The sequence below is a fragment of the Pungitius pungitius genome, chromosome 18 (genome assembly GCF_949316345.1).
Source record: "Pungitius pungitius chromosome 18, fPunPun2.1, whole genome shotgun sequence".
NCBI lineage: Eukaryota > Metazoa > Chordata > Actinopteri > Perciformes > Gasterosteidae > Pungitius > Pungitius pungitius.
The window spans coordinates 10063160-10071420 of record NC_084917.1 but is presented as its reverse complement, the minus strand read 5'-3'; positions in this window follow the sequence as shown (position 1 = coordinate 10071420).

The following is an 8261-nucleotide window of genomic DNA, read 5'->3' as shown; positions in this document are numbered from 1 at the left end:
GCCCCTGGAGCCGTGTCACACAGAATCTATCGACTCAAACACCCACTGTCGTCCTAAAATCCCTTTCATTTTTACTCTCGGCCTTAACGACCAATAGAACATATCGTTCTGTGAAAACAAAGACATGCGGCATCTGCAAGACCAGCACTCCCAGTGATGAGTGACGGGATGGGAGAGTGTAAGGAAGGAAGGCTAGGATGGGACGAGAGGAAATGACCCGTTAATGTTTTGGTTTCTTTTCTTTTCCAAAGTGGGGAAGATTTTTTAATGTTAGGAGTTGTGATTGTTCTGTAAAAGACGTAGAATAAAAATCCCATCTTGGTCTTTGTCAGGAATCCTTTTCCCAAGTACTTTACTTGCACAAGCTAACAATCATACAAAGACACTTTCAAACACAAATCCCTTACACGTACCCTTTTATTTTGTCTTGCACACACATAAACGCACTCACACTCCTCCCCTGATACATTATCACGCTTTTCTGCTGATGATTGTTTTGCTCTCATCTCAAATCTTCCTCTCCATCACCGTGACAAAGGTCAGCCCCCAAACACAATGGCTGCCAGCAGCTGGTGGCCTGACTCGCTGCCAAACCGTTTGACCCTGAAGCTTATCAGATCATTTAACACTGTTTAAGACTTCTCAGCAAAACACAATCTGACTCACTGCTTCTGTGTAAATTGTAAAAAAAAAAAACGTGCTGCAACTATGCACAGGATGTAAAGGACACGGTGCCCCTCACGAAGCCACGGTTCCAAGTCCATTTACGGCTTCGACACACCGTTCACGCGTGCGATCAAAGACGTGCACGGGACAAGGAAGTTTGCAGGGTTGGATTTCAAACATCTGAAGCGTTCATGTTTCCTCACCAGCGAGAGTGAAAAACAAGCTTTGTTTGTGAGTTTGAAAACAGGGAAATACGTTGCACATCATGTGCTCTCCCGGAGCAAACATCTGCTCTGTGCCTGTGGTCCGTTCGCATGCAAAGTCTAACTGTATTATCTACGCTGATACAATTTCTCCCCGAACAGTTCCCTCACCAAAGGGCTGGTGGTTTTATAGTCCCTGGAATAGAAGAAAAAAAGACAAACAGCATACCACTGAAAACGCAATCATGGACAGAAGTTGATGGACTTGAAAGGACACAGTGTGTCAAATCTGCATAAAAATGAAGTATTCATTTGATAAACACTAAATGAAATAATATAATAGTAATAAATACTATATTATAATAAACGAATGCACTTTCGGTTGCACAAAAAATATTTAACAGTAGTGTCCATATCCTGATAAGTTAATGTTTATGTATTTTTATACTTTTAAATAAATGGACAGTGCTTCACTGCACATTAAGACAAGCCTGTGACGTTTTCAAAGCAGAAATTCAGAGATTCCTTCTTCCCAAGTTAAACTTGCACAACCTGTTCAAAAACTCCAGACTGTCCGTCTTTAAAAAGGAAATTGTGAGCCTGGGAAGACAGATTGGTTGAGGAATACATGAAAGAGTGAATTGTAAAGTTGAACTAATTAGGAGACAGCGAATGAGACGCAGGGACATAACTAAGGTCAGAGGTCAAACTGTAACCTGCTTATTAAGTGAGTTCGATATGAATCAGCTATTGTTGTCTGCCAAACGGTCTGATATCTGGGGGGACTTTCTTCTAACTGAGTTTTGTTCCAATATAGAAAGCATTCACTGCTTGGTTGTAATCTAAATGTTCAGGGCAAAGTCAAAACTCAACAAAGTTTTGTGAAATAAAACTTTTGTTTTGTTGTTGTGCGTGTCTCGTTCAAGCTCCAAAACGTAGTTTTGGGCCTTGGGTTTGGTCAAATAAATTGTGAGAAAGGTTTATATTGTGTGCGAGTGTTTCTGGGTGTTGGATTAAATATCTTCTAACTTCCCAAAGCCGCTCATTTATTGTGTGTGGTCCCCATGAACCACATGTGCGGTGTAATGTTTGACGGAACACACTGCAGGCTCTGAAAATAGTTTTGGTTTGTTGTTTACATTTGTATCTTGATGCATTAGGCCTTCAGCTGTTAGGCCTGCTTCACTGATTGCTCGGTTTAGTGTGTGACAAACGAACCGGCCGGCTTGGGAGACCAGTCTCCTCGTTTTGTCCTCATTATAAAACACAAAATGTTAATGATAATACTAATGTCTGCTGATAATACCAATGCACTACGGTTGCCAGTAATAACAACTTTTCTGTTGTAATAGGATTTTGCTTCACTATGAAAAACATCTTGTGGAAACCACAGCATGTTCTGTTATTCTTCTTTTCTCCTGCTCCCTCGCTCTCTTTTGCTACAGGAATGAATCACTCCCACGAGAGGAGCTGGAGTGGCACTTCGCTCTGAAAACAAACAAACTCCTCCCTCCCTTTTGGCGCCGAAGAACCATTTGCGGCCCAGATTCAGGTCACAAATACTCAATGGTTATATTCAATATGTCCTTTGTTGTTGATTGTTACAAAAAAAACACGTGTTTGCAAAAAATGATTAAAATGCTGTTCATTTTTAAAAAGAGGTCAAATACTTGGTTTTTGATTCACAAAACAGTGAAGTGCAATAGACAGTGTTTAGTCACATATGTGGTGTTTAGCCATCCAAACACTCAGCAGAAACCTTAATAATGTTAAGCCCTTCCCCTGGACCAACCAGCCAATGATCAATCACCTTTGTAGGATCAGCAAATCAAATAGTTTAAATATACCCCACAACTAGGACAGAATTTCATCAAAAAGGTCATATAATGAATTTAAAGGACACACATGTAGTGGCCCGCTTTCAGACCAGGGTCTGTGGAGCAGAGGAGCACTAGTTTCATGTCATTTTTGTGTGAAAATGATTGATCCAGCTGGCTGAGATGCTCATATGAACTGAGGCATCGTCATTCTTATAAAACCATTTTTTTCAAATCAAGTTGGATGAACCAGAGAAGCAAAGTTTAAATGGCATTTTTTTGTTTCTGTTTTGATTCCTGAAAACTTGCCATTTCAGAGCTGCCATGTCTCCACCAGATTTAAGACAAAATACTATGAAACAACCACATTTGTTGCAAACTGCAGTTTGTCTGATCCTCTCACAATCATCTAGTATCAGTTACTTCAGAGGATTAACACAATTAATCCTCCGAGCCAAACTGACTTCAAGGAATCCAACTAGTTTGGAGAATTACGGCCACAGACACTCACACCATCCCATAATTCACCGTCTGCCCCAAAACATCCCTCTCAAGCCTCAAGTGGCGGGAACAAGTGGACAACAACTTGAATGTCGGCCGTGACTCGTTAGTGACGCACTATTTGTTGTTGAGCCCCGCTGCAGGGAGCTTATTGTTGAGGAGGGACACTTTGCACTTGTTGGGGAGGGGGGGGGGGGAGTGGGCAGGGGGAGGAGATTTGTTGTGAGAATAAAAAAAGTCGAGGGTGTTCTCCTTTCGTTTCCTCCTCTGCCTGAAAGACCCCACCCCCCCTCCTCTGGTTTGTCTCCCTCCCACTCCCCCACATCTCATGTTTTTCCTAATGTCTTTCCTGTACAAGGTTAGGACCCGTTCCCACACACACAGACCCACACAAGGAAAACACCCCCCTTCCCCCTGTACGTACGTACAGTCCTGTTAGCAATATGTGCAGATGATTCATGGAGGGCACAAACATGGAGGTCAGAAACATGGTCCAGTATATTCTAAGCATTTTAGGATAAGACCTATAATCATTAGAATAATCCAAAATGTAATATGGATTATATAGTTATGTGTTCCAACAGTGGGACAAAGGGGACAGTTGTCCCGTAGGTTTCCAGAAACAAATGGGAACATGCCACAAAGTGTCTTTCTTTCCATCACACCACTTCAAGAGGCATTTCCTGAACTTGCACTGGCATCCTCCCAAAGACGTTCCATGAATTACTAACTCAGTGTGAAGATAAAAATATCAATAAGAGACATTGAGATCAGAACTGTCTGGTATCTAAGCCCCCGGCAGAGCATATTGTGTTTGACAAGCCAACAAAGTAGATTGCACAACCGCAAAGTTTGGAGTAAACCTTTTTGTTTGCACCAGAGAGAAAACAAAGCGTGTTTCCTGTCGGCGCCACATTCAAACCCCTCCTCACCGTTTCCTTCCCTTGGATTCGATTGTGCACCTGCACCCAAAACCAGCATAAACACTATTAGCTGTTCACTGGAATCCACACTGAATTCATCCGCCGTAAAACAACACGGCACACGTTGAGAAACAATGCAGCTCGCGTGTGAAAACAAGTTTGTTGTTGGGTGATCCGTGGAGGGATGAATAGAAAGCACAGGAAGCCCTTCGCTGTCCTCTGCATTCCTCTCGTTTGGGTTTGGGTGTTTACATTTGGTCACTTGGTTGAATATAGATTTTACATTCATCTTATTATGTAGAGGAATGAAAGGAATGTGACCAGCTGCTCTGCTCTTTGTTTAAACAGAACAATTCTAGGTCGCGGTGGAAGTCTGCAAGCAAGCAGTCTTTCCGCTCCATTTCATGTATATAAATCAATTTCATTACATGGATTGGCTTTTTTATTGTTCACAGTGTCGGGAATTAGCTTCACGGTGAAACAATAAGTCAAGGAAAACAGACGTGGGTTTAGGTGTAGGCAAATAATAAAAGGTACTTTGCTTGTTGCAAAATCAATTTCATGAAATGATGCGTTATTGCAGAATAGTTGCAAATAGCAGAAGGTGATTCCCTGCTTCAACAGGCCGCCACTGGGTAATAATATTTTCAAAGTTTACATCACAAGAGTCCTTCAATAGGTGTCGAATGCATCGCTGCAAAGACAGAAAGCCTTTTTGTTTCTTACACCTTTAGTGCACACTGAGATTAATCAGTTATGTTGTTTGAACCCCTAATGAGTGCAGAATTGAGCCGTTAGGAAGGACTTCTGAGAACCGTCACGTCAAATTTCAAGTAATCGATGAACCATTGTGAAGAGCAAAAGACACTCTGCTATAAAAATACAGAGCTCCCTAGATAGAATCAAATTTGATTTAGATATGTAGCACAAAACGCACACACAGACACACACAGTACACATGGATTGCCTCCACCCAAATCCAGTGCCACATCTGCAGACAGTGTAGGAGTGGTTTACAGTAAAACCACCGGAGCTGCAGAGAAATTACAGAAGTAAATCAAAACACTCTCAGACTGCGCTCGCTCCCAGATGTGTCTTTACTTTTGTTTTTAGTGAGAGCGTAGGCAGCTCACATCCCACCTCAGACATCTGCTTGGTTTAACTCTTCATTGGGAGGATTTGGAAGCAGTAGGGACTTCATACGGGTGCAGAACTGAAGGAAAGAAAACAGTGCCCATGCTGTGTCTTTAAAATAACCGCTCCATAAATATGTGTTTCACTGATTTCTTTTAAATGTTTACTTTGAATGGGGTTGTCACCTTTAATTAGACAGTAAATGGTGTAATGAGAGGAGGGATGATTGATGCGAGATGTGAGCTGTTCCAAAATCCAAATGAAAAGGAGTCAGAACGTAACATCCCGAGTGAAAAATGAAACCACATCTGCGGATACCAATATCTTTGAAAAACAAAAAATATTTTTTCTGTTGTGAAAGAATTTCGTTCATACGGCCATGTTCAGAAAGACATCATTGTGCAATTCATAGCTGTGATGGTAACAAAGTAATACTCACCACGTGTTACTTACAGGCTTTGTTTTGCCCTGGAAGGAAATATAAGTTGCATCTAAAAGACTTTGGTATTTTAAAGAAGAAGCTCCAACATAAAACGATTAAATAAGTCTCCAAATGTTTTTTATTCTAGATTGACAAAACACACTACGTGTTACTGGAGACGGCCTTTGGTACCACACAGTATAACTGAGGTTCAGTCTCAGCTCTGCGCTTCACATGTTATTCATGAATCTGCCGGAACCAAGTTTGTTGTTTTTGGCAGAACATTTACCTTGAGGGTTGGGGGAAAGGGTTCACCTGCGTACGTCTTCTCACAGGTACTTATCACATTTGCTATGCTCACTGGACAGAAATATGACCTCAAATGGAAGCACAGTCCATCTATATATAAATATATATATATATATTAAATACATTTTTGAAACAGTTAAACTTTGGCCTTGGCTCTTGTGTTATGTACAGCAGATGCTAGTAAATGTTCGGTATGTATTGTGAGTTTGTATGAGTGCGTGTGTGAGTGTGTGCGCGGGTGTCTACCTCCCATCCTCAGAGGATATCTGTCTGAGTGACATGGAAGTACAGGGGACATCCAGGAAACAGGCCGTCTGTCCCACTACCGTCCATCAGCTGCAACCATCACAGGAGATTAGGATGATGAGGAGTTGGTGTCCTATAACCCAAACCATGTACAGAAGACCCAAACCATGTACAGAAGACGCTCGACGCAAAGGATTATGGGGCATAAGACTGTTTACGACCCATAGTCAACGGGCCCTCTGCATTGATTTGAAGCCTCTACATGTTCTTAGCTGGTCTTAGCAGCAGGAGACGCTGAATCATAAATTATGTAATCAATACTTCATACGAGGCATCACAAACAGCGAGAAGAGGCCCATTTCGAATGCTGTAAAAGCTGGCGTACGTCCGTGGCTGTTATTCAACCTGACTCATAATGGAGTGCGTTACAGGCGGTCATTACATGGACGCTGTTGCCGTGGGTGGAATTGATCCCCTTTCTATCTTCTTAATGTCACTGTGGCAACATAACTCACAGGTCACAAGCTTTAGTAGATAGTTCACTTCAAGAGAAACAGATGAGCAGCATGAGTGAATGAACGAAACAATGCACGGATAAATGAAGAGGGTCTGCTTTATGTTTCCTGTTTGCATCCTGAATAGAGGAATCGTTAACACAATTCTGAGGCCAATCCTGAGACGACATATTTTCTACCTGAGGACCTTTTTTCTTTGATCTCTCCAATGACCTAAGAAAAAGCTATTGTAGTGAGAGCTGCACAGCAGACATGTTTCACGTCTTTCTTTCTTTTAGAACATGACCTTTAGGGTCTCGCTTTCCTCCAGCAAAGTAAAAAAACACTGATTATTGGCCACTTATTGAGTCCAGACAGGGGCAGGGGGCTTTCAGAAGCTGAGTCAGACCTCTTACTGGAAGCCTGTGACTCACCCGTCTTCCTCCCCCCCCCTCCCCGATCCTCGCTTCATGTCCCCTTATCCCCCCCCCCTCTCATATGTCCAACATATCAACTACTCCACTCAGGCTGAACCAAACTAACTCAACTCAATCCCGTTAGGCACCTGTACGCGAGTGCAAAAGAACAGCAGAGCCTGTGGTTCTTTGAGGCAGGAGTTTGCAGCTGGAATTTTTTTTTTCTTCTTCTCTCTAACTTTTAAAATAAGCATGTATGCATTCTGCACAGTAAAGAATGTGTCACCGCAAAAGCTCCCCCACCCACCCCTCCCCCCCCCCCCCCGATTCCCGGGGTCCTCCCCACTTCTTGCCCCCCTCTTTCCTGGACATAATGATCTCCCCCAGCTGTCCCTGTGTAATCCCACCCACGCGCACCACGGCGTATACGTGGGTTGCTGCTGCTGCTGCTGGTGCCCTCTGACATCATTTGTTTTGTGTCGCTGTGTTCTGGAAATCCAAAACACGCTTCCAGTCAGAAGCTTTTGAACAATGATCTGGGGGCATTTTGGTTCGAGTCGTGCTAACTGGTGCAAAGAGTGCTAGTGATGCACTCATCTTAAATGCTCCAACATGAAGAATATTTATAAAAGAATATGAAGAATATAAGAGCTTTTTCGTTATTTAGGGTTCTGATTAGAAATTAGACCGAACAAGATAAATTGGACTAAATATTTTGATATAACACAGTACAAGACAACCGCAATTATGGCCTCAAAAATCCAAAAATGTATGAATCTTCTCTGACAAACCGACAATTAAACCTGCAATAATTTCAATTCTTGTGGACAACAGAAAGAAACCCTACTTTTAAATATCAGAATTTAAAGCTTCAGAAAGCAATTATTTTCTCACTTCTGTTTCATTCAGATCCAATTTTCCCTTCTTTTAGTTCTTCCTTTGGTCTCTACTGACTCATGAGGGATATATTTGGCTAGTAGCTCATCAGCGTTTCTTTTTTTCTGCTACTAATAGTTGCCTGGTACACTGAGAATGTGAGAGAGAACAAGAGCAGTGAAATTAGCAGGACAGAAAACCAAAAATATTCCATCTCTAGCTCTTAAACCTTACTCATATGCAATTAACTATGAT